This window comes from Delphinus delphis, chromosome 9 (assembly GCF_949987515.2).
Source record: "Delphinus delphis chromosome 9, mDelDel1.2, whole genome shotgun sequence".
Taxonomy (NCBI): domain Eukaryota; kingdom Metazoa; phylum Chordata; class Mammalia; order Artiodactyla; family Delphinidae; genus Delphinus; species Delphinus delphis.
In genome coordinates this window covers 31,026,244-31,046,097 of record NC_082691.1, presented here as the reverse complement: position 1 = coordinate 31,046,097, position 19,854 = coordinate 31,026,244, and the positions used below count along the sequence as shown (strand labels likewise).

At 38.8% G+C, this 19,854-nt stretch overlaps 1 protein-coding gene across 2 annotated transcripts in view; it reads right to left on the bottom strand.

Moving 5' to 3' along the window:
* GRM3 (glutamate metabotropic receptor 3) overlaps window positions 1-19,854 on the bottom strand; it is a 234,208-nt gene that overhangs the window by 63,110 nt on the left and 151,244 nt on the right. The window lies entirely within an intron of this gene.

Below are 19,854 nucleotides of genomic sequence, written 5' to 3'. Positions count from 1 at the left end.
GACATAAGAAAGATGCTTCAATAATTGTAGTAGAAATGACTTAATACTTGGATCAATGAAGCCCGTAACATTTTATGATGGTCCTATCATTAATAATAAATATTATGGGGACAGAAGTAGGCCACCTTACTATCACTATTATGCACAGAAGTGCAAGAGGCCAGAACAATTTGAGGATTGACTCAAGTCACACAATTGGAGTGGGGGCCTTGTGCTGTGGGGAAGACAGGTTTGCGAAGAAAAGAATATCTTCTTATCACCATGACATTCAGGGCTAAGCAAGCATTGCTCTGTGATCTTTTTCTTTTTGTAGATATGATCAACAGTTGTATGGTAGGAAGTCTGGTTGGAGAGAGCACAAATTTCTGTAGAACCACATTGTTATTCGGGTAAGTACTTTTGTCCAGTTTTGAGTCTGGAGTATAAAAATCACAACTTAATATGAAAAGTAAATTCATCTGTGCTTTGTTGGTAGTGTACAATAGAATGGATTCTGGTTCTAGTTGAGTACTTTGAAGATTTTAACAAGAGGTTTACTCTTGTGAAATTAAAATGTCTTAGAATCTTCCGAATTTATAGAAGATAGGTATTAGGATGCCAACCTTGACAGGCCTCTTTAAGTTTCTTTATTAGCTTTTCGGATGGGTAATCATACTTTTAAAATGTGCTCTCTTCTAAACCTTCTCTGTGGCTCCTGTCACCTCTCTGAGAGCCTCCTGATGGCTTCTAATCTAACTCAGAGTAAAAGCCAAAATCCTTAAAAGGTCCTCCAGAATCTGGACCCCACTGCCTCTCTGACCTCACCTCCTCTACCTCTTCTGTGCTAACTCCACCCATAGCCACCCCGGCTTCCTTGCCTTCTTTGAATACTTCAAGCAGACTCTCGCCTCAGGCTTTATTTGCTTCCTGGGAATGCTCTCCCCTGTGTGTCCACATGGCTTGCTCCCTTGCTTCCAGGTCCTACATGAAGTTTCCCCTGACCACCTTATATAAAACAGCAACTACCCCCTCACACAACTGGGATTCCACAGTCCCCTAGCCTTGCTTGATTTTCCTCCGTGTGACATGCTGTCTATTTGCTAGCTTATTTATGGAACATCAGCTCTACAAGGGTAGGGCTTTTGTTAGGTTTCATTGCTTGACTCCTAGCATCTAGAGCTGGGACTGATGTACAGAAGGTCAGCAATTAATATTGAATGACTACATGAAACTGACCTGGTGTTTTGAAGTCCACTTCCTTCAGGAAGTCTTCCCAGTGTGAGTGGAATGTGGATTGCCATCCTCTTTAACTACAACCCCAACTTTTAATCCTCCCAGATGCAGGAACACCTTACTCATATGAAAGGTCAAGGACAAAAATGCCATATATCTGCTAGTTCTGTTTGGCATCTAACACATCTGTAGTGTTTCTAAAATATTAACAGATGAGTCCTGGAGTGGCTATGGGATTTGCCTCGAGTCACAGAGCCATGCAGTGGTACATCCAGAATGAATATGAACTCGGTGGATTTAGAGTCTCTTGCTCGGGTTAGTGCTCATAATCTCTAGAGATTCTCCAACAACGAACATAAACAGGCTGGTTTTGCCTCCAGTCACATTTTTTTTCCGCTTTGTTACATTGCCTTTACCTTGGAAGTTGAGGGGACATACCACTGAATAATGATCAAAGGACATGAATTCTAATCCAGGAGGGGTTCTTTTTCTTTGACCTTGGGTGAGAGACTTCACCTCTCCCCACCTATAAAATGATAAATAATAACATCTACTCAACCTAGTTCATAGGATCTAGTTATAGTGTGTTTAAAAGTGTTTTAAAAATAATAGTGTTAAATGACATACATCTTCACAACTATTATTAGGATTTTAGGGTTCTGAATTTTTGGCAAAGTCTTCATTTTTAGCTTCTTGACTGAGTGAGCTCTCGTGATGGGTCATCAAACATGAGGGACAAGAAACGAAACTCCTTGCCACGCTGTGGCTTGAGACATGGTAAAAAGGGATGAGCCTGTGCACTCCTGGAATTGTATTAATTCATTCAATCCCTGGTCTAATAGCTTGGATGACTAAATTTAAACTGAAGAGACCAGCAAAAAGGAGTGGATATCTACTCCTGGGATATCCACCTCTTGTTTTCTTACTTCTGTTTTCAAATGAATTGATCTTACTGCACTTCTAAAAGTGTCTGTCAGAATTCTAAAAATTGCTGCAGCATTTTAAATAAAATTATGATATAATGTTCTAAAGAAAAATAAAACAAAGTAGACTTTCCATTGCATTTTTTTTTACACTGTTTAGCTACTGGATTAATTCAACAGTAAAAGACCCTTGCAAGAAAAAGGGCAGAAAAAGAACTTAATAAATTTCTGCACTGAAAAGGGAGGAATTGAATGGAGGAGGGATTATCCATAGGATATACTTAGAGGAGAATTTAGGTAGGCAAAAGCAGTGAAGGAACTCATCTCTGGAAGTTGGCACTCTTGCTTTCCTTTTAGAAACATTTTATATATGTGTGTGTATACGTGTGTGTGTGTGTGTCTATATATATATATATATATATATATATATATATATATATGGCTTTTTTGTTTTGTTTTGTTTAAAGTATCTCTGGAGTTGACACAGAGTTCTTAATGAATAAAAATGAAGAGGATATAAACAACCTCATTATCCAAAAGCTTATTTATTGATGATTGAGACATGATAAATTTTCTTTGTTTTCTATTTTTATTAAAATTGAGATAATCAAAGATTAAGGTTTTATTAGACTATAATATTTTAGGGACAGAGAAGATTTTTTAAGTACCCCAAGAAGCTGGTATAGTGCTACCATGTGATCATCAGTGATCGGATAACCTATAAACAAATTTTGTGACAGAAAAATTCTTAAAAATAAAAAGTTGTAATTTCTGAAAGTACCAAAGGTATATTAAAACTTTATAGAAACGAAACCTGACTTGTGGTGTGTGCTACAAAACCACCACCACTACCCAACAATAAGAACACAACAGGAAAAACATGCAAATACATGAAACAAATCAACCCACAAAATTATTATGGTCTGGGATGGAACTTCTGGAAGGGTTTCAGACCCAGTATTCTCCCACTTTCTTTTATCAATTTACTTTTAATTAAGTATTAAGGTTTATAATGAGAATGAGACAATGGGGTGACAGGAAAGAAAAATGCAGTCTTAAAGAGCATTTAAGACACAGTGATCTATAGGCTGATTACTCTTTTTTGGCAGTTTACTATTGATCCTCGGAAATAACAGTGTGATATCATGAATATTGATCTAGTGCAATCTGATGCGCTCAGAGGAAGGAGCGAAGTATATAATCGGAGGCTTCAGCTAAGAGTCATGCTTTATTGATGACACCATTATGGCAATTAATGAAAGAGTTAACAAATTCATTTGGGGATAATGAACATTTTGGAGCAATTTTTTATTATAACTGCAGCTGCACACAGTAAGCTGAGCCGAGTGACAATGGGGCTGCCTCCTTTTTCTCAGTACAAACTTACTTTTTTTTCCTTCGTAAGCAACAGTGGAAAATTGTGTGCGATTAGGAAACAGTCTTAGGTTGGCTTTGGACGCTACTTAGCTTTGCAAATTCGAGAAAGTGATTTAATTCCTTTGGTTCTCATTTAAATCTTTAAACCTGGGGAAATAATATCTACTTAGCTGACAGGATTTCGGTGAGAATTAATGAATGAAATATAAAATGGCTATTGTCAGGCAGGTAGCAATCGATAATTTCTGGTTTCTTTTTCTTTTCATCCCTTCTTCAGATGAACACTTTACTGGTTTCAGCTGAAGTTCAGGGTTAAGATAATAGGATGGTGATCACAAACAATGTGATTTGGGAACATTTTATGCATTTTTATAGAAAGAGATTGAAAAGGCACATTTCAGATTTAATCTAAAAAATCAGATCAGTACTTGACTATTTAATTTTAGTTTCCAAAAGAGGTCTGAATTTAATGCAAGTTAAACAGAAATGACACATTTAAAAAGTTATTGAGATGCTGGTGTGGAACGATTGCTTCACCTGGAAAATCTTCTCGTCCCTCTCCACTTCTAATGAAATCTTAGTCACATCCAGTGTTATGTCTTTTAGGAAGCCTTTTCTAAACCCCTGCTCACGGCTGATTTCTCCTTTGTACCTACACACTATTCTAGTTGTTCCTCTCTTAAAATGCCAAAGATAAAATGCTGTATGGTGTAAGTCATATTCCCTTACTGCCTTTACTAGTCATGAAGCTGCTTGAGTGCAGAAAGGACTTAGTTACTCAGTTTTTGCATCCTTTGCTGCACCTGACACTAATTCACCCTGAAAACCAAAGGTTCTCTGAAAAGTTTCAAAATTATACTATTTTTAATACAACAATTATGTTTGTCAAAGAGCACAAACTTCCAGTTATAAGATGAATAAGTTTGGGGGGAATCTAATGTATCCATACAGCATGGTGATTATAGCCAATAATACTGTATTGTATACTTGAAAGTTGCAAAGAGAATAGTTCTTAAATGTTCTCACCGCAGAAAAAGTAATGGTAATTCTGTGATGGGCTGGAGGTGTTAGCTAAGGCTATGATGGTAATCGCTTTGTAATATATATGTATGTCAAATCAACACGTTGCACACTTTACACTTACAAAATGTTGTGTGTCAATTATATCACAATAAGCTGAAAATGTTTTTTTAAATAATAAAGAAAAATATTAATGGCCAGTCTTAGAACATCTAATCATACTTGGGTCAGTGGCTTAGTTTGTGGATGAATATAAATTTGTATTTGAGATGTTATTTTGCAAATTTAATGTAGGGTGAACTCTGTGCTAGTAAAATTGTTTATAGTTTTTGGATGGAATTAAATATTTGAATATTCTGCAATGTTATTTAGTACTATAACTTCTGGGGACTCTGCCACCTTATCAAATTCTAATTTATCTTAGACAGTGAAAAGAATCCTTTAACTATCATAGTTTTGGAATGAAACACACCTAAGTGGAGTGTCTTTGTTACCTCAGGAACAATGCTAGGTGTTTGGGGAAAAAATGTGAAGGATGAAGGATGACTCTTGCCTGGTGATGTCACATATAGTGACTAAAGATACTGTGGACATTTGTTAAATGTTTAAAGTAAGAGGGAGGTCACCCTCCTACACTGTTGGTGGGAATGTAGAGTGGTATAGCCACTATGGAGAACAGTATGGAGGTTCCTTAAAAAACTAAAAATAGAGCTACCATATGACCCAGTAATCCCACTACTGGGCATATATCCGGAGAAAAACATGGTCTGAAAGGATACAGGCACCCCAGTGTTCATTGCAGTGCTGTTTACAATAGCCAAGACAAGGAAGCAACCTAAATGTCCATCGACAGAGGAAGAGAGAAAGATGTGGTACATATATACAATGGAATATTACTCAGCCATTTAACAGAATGAAATAATGCCATTTGCAGCAACATGGATGGGCCCAGAGATTGTCATACTAAGTGAAGTAAGTCAGACAGTGAAAGAGAAATATCGTATGATATCGCTTATATGCGGAATCTAAAACGAAATAATACAAATGAACTTATTTACAAAACAGAAACAGACTCACAGACTTAGAGAATGAACTTATGGTTACCAGGGGGGAAGGGTGAGGGGAAGGGATGGTTAGGGAGTTAGGGATTGACATGTACACACCGCTGTATTTAAAATGGATAACCAACAAGGACCTACTGTATAGCACAGGGAGCTCTGCTCAATATTATGTAACAACCGATGTGGGAAAAGAATTTGAGAAAGAATAGATACATGTATATGTATAACTGAATCACTTTGCTGTACGCCTGAAACTATCACAACATTGTTCATCAACTATACCCCAATATAAAATAAAGAGTTAAAAGAAAATAGAGGGAGGTCAGAAGAGTGACCTGTCCTTGAGTTGCTTAGCCATCTCCTCAGTGCCTACCTCAGCATATAACATCAGTTTCCTTAACCTTTGGAACCTCTGCTCCCTGCTCAGGCATTATGAGACTTTTGCTAGGTTCCTAGGACGGTTTACTAAACCCAACTCTGGGAGACTTCCCATAATCAGTTGCTCCATTAGATGACAGTCTAATCTTTTAAAATTCCTTAGAGAACAGCCTTCTGTTTCAGTATATGATTGCCACCCTAGTCAGGAATTTTTTTCTGAACCCACTGAAAATACTTCCTTTCTCTGTGTTGGCGTTCCAGTGTTGTGTTGAGGATGAATATTAGCAGAAAAATATATGAAAGTGGAAAAACATGTATTTTCAACTCAAGTGATAATATTTCCAGTGATTAGAAGCATTTAGAAGACTAGGTTATTGTGGGATAGTACTGTGTGTCCCAAAGGTCACAAATGTAGGCTAAACTTGTTTTTGAAGATGGTTAGTTATATTAAAAAAAAAAATGCTCTGAATATTTTCTTCAGCCTCCAGACACCTTTACTGGTGATGTCCTTGTAAATATACTACAGTGTCCCTAAGTCTGGACACACAGAGGAAACAGCATATTCATTGTACTTTTTTCTTCCAATTAGCAAGGGGGTAGAATCCGTTTCTTTCATACTTTATTGGGGATGGTTATGTTTTTCTTCTTCACAGACAGGATGGCTTTTCAAATGGATCAAGAAAAATTAAGGCTTATGAAATAATAATCATAGTAATAACAGTAAGAACCATATGATCATAATAACAAGCAGCAGTAGCAGAAAGCTCAGGCCAAAGTGGAAAATTAGGCTTTCCAGAGTCTCCTGTTCTCCATTGTGTGACCTTACAATGAGAATCATTTCTCAAGCCTCTAGGCTACCAAAGCACAGATGCGTGATGCATAAACAAATAAGTAATCACATGAGTGGTGTCCTCTGGGGGTTTAGATCTTATTCTGGTGACCCCAGGAAGCTGACCAGAGAGAAAGGGGCAAAAAAAAAAGTACAGGATATTTATCTTTACGTTTTTGAAAATGCTTTTGATCAGCAGAGCTGGAACAAGTTTCTGTGCTTTTGTGGGAACTACAAATGTTCCAGGGGAGGAAGCGAGATCAAGAGCAGTTTGCTCTTTCAGGAACTTCAAAGCCCATTCATCTAAAGATGTGGCCATTACCATTTTGGCTTCCTCGCTGTGCCTTGGATGGCCCCGGACTTTTCAAGAGGAGAGCCTTGCTGGGTTGGGGCCAGCTCACACATATTCCTTAGAGTGCAGTGTCCCAGAAAATCTGCCCTTCCCAGCCTGTGCTCTGTGATTACCCCTCCAACCAGGAGTGAATTTTCTACCGATGGGAATGAGTCAGTCGCAGAGGTGAATGGGGCAGCAAGGCTGGACTACTCATTTTCTGCCTCTGCCCCTCTTTCAGATATGGACAATTGTAAACATAAGAACAAAACTAGACAATCTCCGTGAGGCTCTGGGCCTCTGATCTCAGTAGTCTGTCTCTTTGCTGGTACCAGGAGATAAGTGTGCCACACACAAAAAAAAAAAAAAAAAAAAAAGAAAGAAAGAAATAGAGAAAGAAAAGCAACTAACAAACGAATGAGCAAAAATCCTGTCACAGCTGTGTCCTACTATCCAGCCCATTATGACTACCAGGTCCAGCAGTAACAAGGAGATGCCCTCTTCACTTATAATTCAAGCCTTGAGAATAAGGCTTGAATTGAGATTTGTTCAGTGAATTTAGATTTATTCTGGAAATAAGATACACAATGATTTTCCAATCCAAAGCAAAACTCAAAACCAAAATAGAACACAAAATTTAAGGCAAGACCCTACTATTGCAGCCCCACTAATTCTTTTTTTAAATTTTTATTTTATATTGGAGTATCATGGATTTACAATGTTGTGTTAGTTTCAGGTGTACCGCAAAGTTACACCTATACATATATCCATTCTTTTTCAGATTCTTTTCGCATATCGGTTATACAGAATATTGAGTATAGTTCCCTGTGTTATACAGTAGGTCCTGTTGATTATCTATTTTGTATATAGTAGTGTGTATATGTTAATTCCAACCTCCTAATTTATCCGCACCCCCCCCCCCCGCACTTTTCCTCTCTGGTAACCATAAGTTTGTTTTCTAAGTCTGTTTCTGTTTTGTAAATAAGTACATTTCTATCATTTTTTTAGATTCCACATGTAAGTGATATCATATGATATTTGTCTTTCTTTGTCTGACTTGCTTCACTTAGTATGAAAATCTCTAGGTCCATCCACCTTGCTGCAAATGGCATTATTTCATTCTTTTTTATGCAGCCCCACTAATTCTGCTTCTCTACTTTGAGACTGTTCTGTGGACTGGCTGCTGGTATAAGCTCCATGAAGCTGGGACCCCGTCTGTCTTGTTAACCGTTGGGTCCCCAGGTCCCAGCATAAAGTCTAAACTTATCTTTGGAATCACTGGCTACATTCAGGACCTTATGGTTTGCTCTGTCACCTATTTACTATGTGATCTTGGATAAATTTCCTGTTGTGTAAAATTCTCAGTTTTTCCATTCTCAAACATTTTAACCCAGGCCTGCACATCACGCAAAGGAACGTTCTGAGTGTTATTCCTAAGATAATGCATCCTCGACGCCGGCTGTGTCTTGGAGCACCTCTGGCAGTATGCACAGTAAGTGGGAGTGCTTTCCTATTTCTTTTCATTTGGGTGCACTCTGGTTACCACGTCACCTGACAGTTGAGTTCACTTCTATGTGCTTCAGTAAGTGAAGATCTTAATGCTGACATCCTGAATTTCCACCTCTGTCAAGTGAGGAGTAGAAGCACGTTCATCTTTCAGGAAGGCCTTTTGTAACTCTATGATTTTAGTCTATTCCATTTTCTGGAACTCGTCTCAGAATAAAAAGTGAGAGAGGTTATATTGTACTGTGAACACATAAACTGACAGTGACATTGCATTTCTTTAAAAGTTTAATAGCCCTCTCTGTTTCCTCTGTCTGGAACTGCCTTGGGTAGTTTAAGCTTTCCTTTTACATGATAAGTGCATGGAATTTTATTCAAAATAATTTGGAAAAGTCTCGTGCCACGAAACATAATTCTCATTTAAATATTTATTTTAGAATTCAAGATGACGTGGCTCTTTCAGATGGAGAAATTTTACTAATAAAAAATGCTTTGAAGCTTTTTTTTTTTTAATATCCTAAGGTGTAGGGTCTGAGGCTCACCTTCCAAAGTTTGGGTGTTTTATGAATCACCTTAGCTCCAAATAATTGAGAAAGTGTCCCAGGAGCATTAAAGGGATAATGAAAAGGAGCACAGAAGAAACCCATTTTGAACTTATTTACTGATCGTCTTTCATTCCTTTAATAAACATTCCATTAATAGTGAGAGTCTGTCAGAAACTGTGTTAGGTGTTTGGGATCAAAGTCCTCAACTTCCCAGAGTTCTTGGGTTACGTACAAAAGCAGCACTGGATCTGATGACTTGGATTTCAACCTTGTTCCCTGCCACTAACCAGATGATGATCTTGGGCAAATCACCTTCACTTTTGGGGCTTCATCTATAAAACAGGGACAAACAAGAGATCCACTGCTAATGCTCTTTGGTTTTAATTTTGCCTCAAATACGAAGATAGAACATAACTAATGGACGGTGCTTAGGTTAAAAAAAAAAAGCCAGCCATTCTAGAAGGCATATACTTTTCTTTCTTGAAATTAATTTGTTAATGAAAAAAACATACACATTTAATTTTCACAAAAAGAATCACATTATAAATCTATCGACTGTTTTTCTCATTCTGTATTCCTTCAGTAAACATTGATATAATGTGCAACTCTGTACCCGAAAATGTGTTGGGTATTTGAGATCAAAGATGAAACATATGTTCTCTGCCTTGACAAAAGCTCACAATCTAGTAATGGAGATACAGAAGGAAATACGAATTTGGGTGTTAAGAGCTATTTATAATCAACAAATATTTACTGAATATCTATTATGCTTGGGCTACATCAGTGAATAAAACTGACAATAATTTCTGTTTTCATGGAGTTTATATTCAAGTGTGAAGATCAAACAATAAAGAATAAACATGAAAATGTTCATGTGGTATGAGAGAAGGTGAAAAAATCATGCGGTAAATAAAAGTAGAGCAGGTTAAAGGGAAATAGGGCACATGTGGTGGGGTTGGAGGCAGTGAGTTGCAGTCTTAAGAAGGATTGCCAGGTGGATCTCAATAAGAGGCTGGGGTTTAAGTAAAGCTTGACGGAAGTAAGATGTCTGGGGAAAGGGCATTACAATCAGAGGGAACTGGGGGTGGGAAAGCCCTAAGTTTGGAAACAAAGGTGGCTGGAGTGAAGTGAGCAAGAGGGAGAGTAAAAGGTGATGAAAGAGGAGCAGCAAGGGATTGTGGGGGGAGGGCAGATCAGGCAGGACCTTGTAGAACACTGTAAGGACTTTGACTTTGACTGTGAGTGACATGGGGGAACTCCCTAAGAGGTTTTGAGCAGAGGAGTGACTCGCTCTGGCTTACACTATAAAAGGGCATCCTGGCTGTTGTGTTGTGGCTGTGTTGGAGGTGGCTAAGAGTAAATCAATTTGGAGACTATTCTAGGGATGCAGTGTTGAGGTGTTGCTGGCTTGGACCAGGGTAGTAGCAGTTGAGATGGAATAAGTGAAGGTGCTAGATAGGGCAGAAGGGGCTGGGGTGAGAGTGTTCTAGGTGGAGGAAACAGCATAGACAGAGGGCACAAAGGCAAAAATAAGGGCGCGTGCTTGGCGAACTACAAGTAGTTCCTTAGTGGAAGGAATGGTGAATGCTGGGTGTGTGGCAGGAGATGAGTCTAGAGAGGTCGTTAGATCTTACGCCAGGAGAATTTACTGTTCAGAAGAATCTTTAGCAAAGCATACTTCTGCCAAATCTCTTTTGCAAAAGGAATATTCATATTGGGTTAACTTCAAGGAATACTCATGGTGGCCATTGCTGGAACTTGCTAGTAGGGATATACCAAGGGACAGAGGAGTATTCTCAGAAGGCTTAGCTCTTCCATCCTGAGAGGGCTAGAGCTCTAAGGGCATTGGCTACAACTGTCTGTCCGAAGAATCCTGGAGTAAATGCATGGACTACAGGCAGCTGGCTGGAAGAGGACTTTTCTGATCTGAGCAAAGATTGTGTAGTGTTTGCTAAGCGTTCACTATTGTGCCTAGTTCACTACCTCAATATTCAAGTTAGAAAATCAGAGATACTACTTCAGAAAAAAAATGTAAAACAGACATGCTTTTCAATAGCTGACTAGGTTAGCCTCATTATTTAATATACATATTCAGCTAATTCATCATCCCAGTATCCTCCAGTAGTAAGGCATTTTCTAGTCCAAGTCTCACTGCTATGCATATGTACCTGGTGGCTGGTCTAAATTCCCTCTTTTCTGTAGTTGGAGTCTGTTTTTTCACCCTTCTATTCTCTTCAGAGATGGAGAATGATTGGCAATTTTGAGCAAATTGAGAAGGTGAAAATAGCACTTTGTGGTCAGGTCTGCACAGCCAAACTAAATTGTAGAATCAAAGTCAGTAACTGAACAAGGAGACAAAAAGAAGATCCTGTTGGGTGATGCTCTCGGCCTGAAACAAGATGACAGAGTAGAAGGACATACTCTCACTCCCTCTGCAAGAACACCAGAATCACAACTAGCTGCTGGACAGTCAATGACAGGAAGACACTGGAACTCACCAAAAAAGATACCCCACATCCAAAGACAAAGGAGAAGCCACAATGAGATGGTAGGAGGGGTGCAATCACAGTAAAATCAAATCCCATAACTGCTGGGTTGGTGACTCACAGACTAGAGAACACTTATACCACATAAGTCCACCCAGTGGAGTGAAGGTTCTGAGCCCCACGCCAGGCTTCCCAACCTGGGGGTCTGGCAACAGGAGGAGGAATTCCTAGAGAATCAGACTTTGAAGGCTAGTGGGATTTGATTGCAGGACTTCAACAGGACTGGGGGAAACAGAGACTTCACTCTTGGAGGGCACACGCAAAGTAGTGTGCGCATCAGGACCCAGGGGAAGGAGCAGTGACCCCATAGGAGACTGAACCAGACCTACCTGCTAGTGTTGGAGGGCCTGCTACAGAGGCGAGGGGTGGCTGTGCCTCACCATGGGGACAAGGACACTGGCAACAGAAGTTCTGGGAAATACTCCTTGGCGTGAGCCCTCCCAGAGTCTGCCATTAGCCCCACCAAAGAGCCCAGGTAGGCTCCAGTGTTGGGTTGCCTCAGGCCAAACAACCAACAGGGAGGGTACCCAGCACCACCCATCAGCAGTCAGGTGGTTTAAAGTTTTACTAAGCTCTGCCCACCAGAGCAACAGTCAGCTCTACCCACGACCAGTCCCTCCCATCAGGAAACTTGCACAAACCTCTTAGATAGCCTCATCCACCAGAGGGAAGACAGCAGAAGCAAGAAAAACTGCAATCCTGCAGCCTGTGGAACAAAAACCACATTCACAGAAAGATAGACAAGATGAAAAGGTAGAGGGCTATGTACCAGATGAAGGAACAAGATAAAACCCCAGAAAAACAACTATTCAATGAAGTGGAGATAGGCAACCTTCCAGAAAAAGAATTCAGAATAATGATAGTGAAGATGATCCAGGACCTCGGAAAAAGAATGGAGGCAAAGTTCGAGAAGATGCAAGAAATGTTTAACAAAGACCTAGAAGAACTAAAGAACAAACAAACAGAGATGAACAATACAATAACTGAAATGAAAACTACACTAGAAGGAATCAGTAGCAGAATAACTGAGGCAGAAGAACGGATAAGTGATCTGGAAGACAGAATGGTGGAATTCACTGCTTTGGAACAGAATAAAGAAAAAAGAATGAAAAGAAATGAAGACAGCCTAAGAGACCTCTGGGACAACATTAAATGCAACAACATTCGCATTATAGGGATCCCAGAAGGAGAAGAGAGAGAGAAAGGACCCAAGAAAATATCTGAAGAGATTATAGTCGAAAACTTCCCTAACATGGGAAAGGAAATAGCCACCCAAGTCCAGGAAGCACAGAGAGTCCCATACAGGATAAACCCAAGGAGAAACACGCCGAGACACATAGTAATCAAATGGGCAAAAATTAAAGACAAAGAAAAATTATTGAAAGCATCAAGGGAAAAATGACAAATACCATACAAGGGAACTCCCAAAGGTTAACAGCTGATATCTCAGCAGAAACTCTACAAGCCAGAAGGGAGTGGAATGATATATTTAAAGTGATGAAAAGGAAGAACCTACAACCAAGATTACTCTACCCAGCAAGGATCTCATTCAGATTCGATGCAGAAATCAAAAGCTTTACAGACAAGCAAAAGCGAAAAGAATTCAGCACTACCAAACCAGCTCTACAACAAATGCTAAAGGAACTTCTCTAAGTGGGAAACACAAGAGGAGAAAAGGACCCACAAAAACAAACCCAAAACAATTAAGAAAATGGTCATAGGAACATACATATCGATAATTACTTTAAATGTGAATGGATTAAATGTTCCAACCAAAGGACACAGGCTTGCTGAATGGATACAAAAGCAAGACCCATCTATATGCTGTCTACAGGAGACCCACTTCAGACCTAGGGACACTTACAGACTGAAAGTGAGGGGATGGAAAAAGATATTCCATACAAATGGAAATCAAAAGAAGGCTGGAGTTGGGCTTCCCTGGTGGCGCAGTGGTTGAGAGTCTGCCTGCCGATGCAGGGGACACAGGTTTGTGCCCCGGTCTGGGAAGATCCCACATGCTGCAGAGCGGCTGGGCCTGTGAGCCATGGCCACTGAGCCTGTGCGTCCGGAGCCTGTGCTTCACAATGGGAGAGGCCACAATAGTGAGAGGCCCACGTACCACAAAAAACGAAACAAAACAAAAAGCTGGAATAGCAATACTCATATCAGATCAAATAGACTTTAAAATAAAGAATGTTACAAGAGACAAGGAAGGACACTACATAATGATCAAGGGATCAATCCAAGAAGAAGATATAACAATTATAAATATATATTCACCCAACATAGGAGCACCTCAATACATAAGGCAACTGCTAACAGCTATAAAAGAGGAAACTGACAGTAGCACAATAATAGTGGGGGACTTTAACACCTCACTTACACCAATGGACAGATCATCCAAACAGAAAATTAATAAGGAAACACAAGCTATAAATGACACAATAAACCAGATAGATTTAATTGATATTTATAGAACATTCCATCCAAAAACTGCAGAATACACTTTCTTCTCCAGTGCGCACGGAACATTCTCCAGGATAGATCCCATCTTGGGTCACAAATCAAGCTTCAGTAAATTTAAGAAATTTGAAATCATGTCAAGCATCTTTTCTGACCACAACGCTATGAGATTAGAAATCAATTACAGGGGAAAAAACCGTAAAAAACACAAACACATGGAGGGTAAACAATACGTTACTAAATAACCAAGAGATCACTGAAGAAATCAAAGAGGAAATCAAAAAGTACCTAGAGACAAATGACAATGAAAACATGACGATCCAAAACCTATGGGAGGCAGCAAAAGCAGTTCTAAGAGGGAAGTTCATAGCTATACAAGCCTACCTCAAGAAACAAGAAAAATCTCAAATAAACAATCTACGTTTACATCTAAAGGAACTAGAGAAAGAAGGACAAACAAAACCCAAAGTTAGCAGGAGAGAAATCATAAAGATCAGAGCAGAAATAAATGAAATAGAAACAAACAAAACAATAGCAAAGGTCAATAAAACTAAAAGTTGGTTCTTTGAGAAGATAAACAAAATTGATAAATCATTAGTCAGACTCATCAAGAAAAAGAGGGAGAGGACTCAAATCAATAAAATTAGAAATGGATAAGGAGATGTTACAGCAGACACCGCAGAAATACAAAGCATCTTAAGAGACTACTACAAGCAACTCTATGCCAATAAAATGGGCAACCTGGATGAAATGGACAAATTCTTAGAAAGGTATAATCTTCCAAGACTGAACCAGGAAGAAATAGAAAATATGAACAGACCAATCACAAGTAGTGAAATTGAAACTGTGATGAAAAATCTTCCAAGAGGGCTTCCCTGGTGGTGCAGTGGTTGAGAGTCCACCTGCCGATGCAGGGGACACAGGTTCGTGCCCTGGTCCAGGAGGATCCCACATACCGTGAAGCAGCTGGGCCCATAAGCCATGGCCGCTGAGCCTGCACGTCTGGAGCCTGTGCTCCGCAACTGGAGAGGCCACAACTGTGAGAGGCCCGCATAGGCAAAAAAAAAAAAAAAAAAAAAAAATCTTCCAACAAACAAAAGTCCAGGACCAGATGTCTTCACAGGTGAATTCTATCAAACATTTAGAGAAGACCTAACACCCATCCTTCTTAAACTCTTCCAAAAAACTGCAGAGGAAGGAACACTCCCAAACACATTCTATGAGGCCACCATCACCCTGATACCAAAACCAGACAAAGATACTACAAGAAAAGAAAATTACACACTAATATCACTGATAAATATAGATGCAAAAATCCTCAACAAAATGCTAGCAAACAGAATCCAACAACACATTAAAAGGATCACACTCCATGATTAAGTTGGATTTATCCCAGCAATGCAAGGATTCTTCAATATACGCAAATCAATCAATGTGATACACCATATTAACAAACTGAAGAATAAAAACCATATGATCCTCTCAATAGATGCAGAAAAAGCTTTTGACAAAATTCAACACCAATTTATGATCAAAAACTCTCCAGAAAGTGGGCATAGAGGGAACCTACCTCAACATAATAAAGGCCATATACGACAAACCCACAGCAAACATCATTCTCAATGGTGAAAAACTGAAAGCATTTCCTCTAAGATCAGGAACAAGACAAGGATGTCCACTCTCACCACTGTTATTCAACATAGTTTTGGAAGACCTAGCCACAGCAGTCAGAGGAGAAAAAGAAATAAAAGGAATACAAATTTGAAAAGAAGAAGTAAAAGTGTCACTGTTTGCAGATGACATGATACTATACATAGAGAATCCTAAAGATGCCAGCAGAAAACTACTAGAGCTAATCAATGAATTCAGTGAAGTAGCAGGATACAAAATTGATGCACAGAAATCTCTTGCATTCCTATACACTAATGATGAAAAATCTGAAAGAGAAATTAAGGAAACACTCCCATTTACTATTGCAACAACAGAATAAAATACCTAGGCATAAACCTACCTAGGGAGACAAAAGACTTGTATGCAGAATACTATAAGACACTGATGAAAGAAATTAAAGATGATACCAACAGATGGAGAGATATACCATGTTCTTGGATTGGAAGAATCAATATTGTGAAAATGACTCTACTACCCAAAGCAATCTACAGATTCAATGCAATCCCTATCAAATTACCAATGGCATTTTTTACGGAACTAGAACAAAAAATCTTAAAATTTGTAAGGAGACCTAAAAGACCCTGAATAGCCAAAGCAGTCTTGTAGGAAAAAAGCGGAGCTGGAGGAATCAGACTCCCTGACTTCAGACTATACCACAAAGCTACAGTAATCAACACAGTATGGTACTGGCACAAAAACAAAAACATAGATCAATGGAACAAGATAGAAATCCCAGAGATAAACCCATGCACCTATGGTCAACTACTCTATGACAAAGGAGGCAAGGATATACAATGGAGAAAAGATAGTTTCTTCAATAAGTGGTGCTGGGAAAACTGGACAGTTACATGTAAAAGAATGAAATTAGGCCACTCCCTAACACCATACACAAAAATAAGCTCAAAATGGATTAGAGACCTAAATGTAAGACCAGACATTATAAAACTCTTAGAGGAAAACATAGGCAGAACACTCTATGACATAAATCACTGCAAGATCCTTTTTGACCCACCTCCTAGAGAAATGGAAATAAAAACAAAAATAAACAAGTGGGACCTAATGAAACTTCAAAGCTTTTGCACAGCAAAGGAAACCATAAGCAAGAGAAAAAGACAACCCTCAGAATGGGAGAAAATATTTGCAAACGAATCAACGGACAAAGGATTAATCTCCCAAATATATAAACAGCTCATGCAGCTTAAAATTAAAAAAACGAACAACCCCATCCAAAAATGGGCAGAAGACCTAAATAGACATTTCTCCAAAGAAGACATACAGATGGCCAAGAAGCACATGAAAAGCTGCTCAACATCACTAATTATTAGAGAAATGCAAATCAAAAGTACAATGAGGTACCACCTCACACCAGTTAGAATGGGCATCATCAAAAAATCTACAAATAACAAATGCTGGAGAGGGTGTAGAGAAAAGGGAACCCTCTTGCACTGTTGGTGGGAATGTAAATTGATACAGCCAGTATGGAGAACAGTATAGAGGTTCCTTAAAAAACTAAAAATAGAATTACCATATGATCCAGCAATCCCACTACTGGACATATAGTGTACCATATACCCTGAGAAAACCATAATTCAAAAGGACACACGCACCCCAATGTTCATTGCAGCACTATTTACAATAGCCAGGTCATGGAAGCAACCTAAATGCCCATTGACAGACGAATGGATAAAGAAGATGTGGTACATATATACAATGGAATATTACTCAGCCATAAAAAGGAATGAAATTGTGTCATTTGTTGAGACGTGGATGGATCTAGAGACTGTCATACAGAGTGAAGTAAGTCAGAAAGGGAAAAACAAATATCGTATATTAACGCTTGTATGTGGAACCTAGAAAAATGGTACAGATGCACCGGTTTGCAGGGCAGAATTTGAGAAACAGATGTAGAGAACAAACGTATTGACACCAAGCTGGGAAAGTGGTGGTGGAGGTGGTGGTGGTGGTGTGATGAATTGGGCGATTGGGATTGACATGTATACACTGATGTGTATAAAACTGATGTCTAATAAGAACCTGCTGTATAAAAAAATAAATATAATCAAATTCAAAAATAAAAAAAGAAAGAAGATCCTGTTGTTTTATTTATCCAAATAATGGCCTTATTTCTTCACTTTTCTTTGCCATTTAAGACTCAGTCAGTGAAATGAAGGAGAATATTTTGCTTACAGAAAACACCTTGTAAAGGCTCTCTGAAATCCAAGAGGTTTCTTTTTATTAGCTGTTGATGAGTGGATGTATTTGTATATTTGCATCCTAAGGAGTAATGAACTACAATAACAGAGTTAATTAATACTTGTGGTGCATGAAGATAAATGGTTACCCCAAGGTTAGTCTGAAAGGGGAGAACGGTGCTAATCTTATTCATCTTTAAGAATTAAGTGCATTGTAGATGCTATTTATAGATACCTGAGAGTTCATTTATATTTAGAGTAAAGATATTCTTTTTTACTGACACTGTGGTGCAATCTTATTTTCTGGAGATGTCAGTGTGAAATGATCTGGGATTTTGAGATAAATCCTGAATAAATAAATAAATGTATGGAACACACACACACACACACACACACACACACACACACACACACTCTCCTATATGGAATATACCTGTGGGAGTACAGGGCACAGGAAAGTTTTAATCTTAACATTTACAGTGGTCATTCTAATGATAAAGATGGTATCCATCAGATGAATAGCAGGGAACACTGACATAATTGATCTCCGCTACTTTTGGCTCCCTCTGGGTGGAATGAAGAAAGGATGTGCAAAAATGCAGTCTGGTAATTTTTGTGCTTATTTTCAAGGCTAGTTTAGGGGTTAGAGTTCTAGAATAGGAGCCAATTGTCATGAGGTCTTTTCTCAGTACTACCGGTCATTTTTCAGGCCATTTGACTTCTGAGTCAAATCTGTAAGGGAGATGTGAGAACTGCCACTTGCTCCAATGATAGTATGATTTGAGCATACAAACTTTCATGTCTTCGATGATAAATCAATTGAAACAGACTCTGCAGACTAGAATGATGCCCTAGTGGCATGGGAGATGATTAGCAATTTAGACAATGAAAGCGTTTTATCATTGTACTATTTTTGGCATCAAAATCTTTTGTGCCCAATAATATTATTTACCATTTTAGGATTTAGGATTAAGCTAAAATCCCCCAAACTAGTACCTTAATGCACTGATATCACATGCACCTTAGAAGAGAATGCAGTTCTAAAGATTTCTTGCTTTTTATATATTAGTAGTGCATCAAAACACAGTGCTATATTGAGAAATGTTTAGGCCATATTTATAAAGAAATGAAGTTGCAGCAATAGCCACTTTGAATACACCTTTGGAATTTCACGTCTGTATCAGAATGACTTCCATCAGTCTTCAGTTTGCTTAAAGTCAAGCTCCCAGGAAAACAGTTTCATTTCATAACGTCATTTGAGAAAATCCACAGCCCTTAATACTGACATGGAAATGTTGCTGTACAGCAGAAGACATAAGCTCAAATGCCTGGAATCACCATGCTCTGAGTATCTTTCCCTCTCCCTCCCTAATTAGGCTCTGGGAAAAGAGTGACTTTTTTTCTCTCCCCCACTGAGAAAGTTATTAGACTATTTTGGTCAAATCACCCAGAAGGAAAGCTTGGAAGTTCATGTTCCTTAGAGAGTTGTCAATTCTGCTGAAGAAGATTAAATGCCCATATCACACGTGTCATATCCTACAGCTAATCACAAGAAAGAGAATAAAATGTAGCATGGCCCGCGTCTAGGCAGCTACCACATATCAGTGCAGCCTAGGGGGCCTTTCAATTTCATGTGGTGTACCAGCCAAGATATTCACTCAAAAATAAGTAAGAACATCAAAAAGCCATTGTATCGCATCTTGGAATATTTCACAGTTTGAGCCCCTTGTGTAGGTCTGAAAAAAAAGATTTCTGAGTCGGGGGCAGAGGTATTTGATTCCTCTTTGATTCACTGTTCGCACC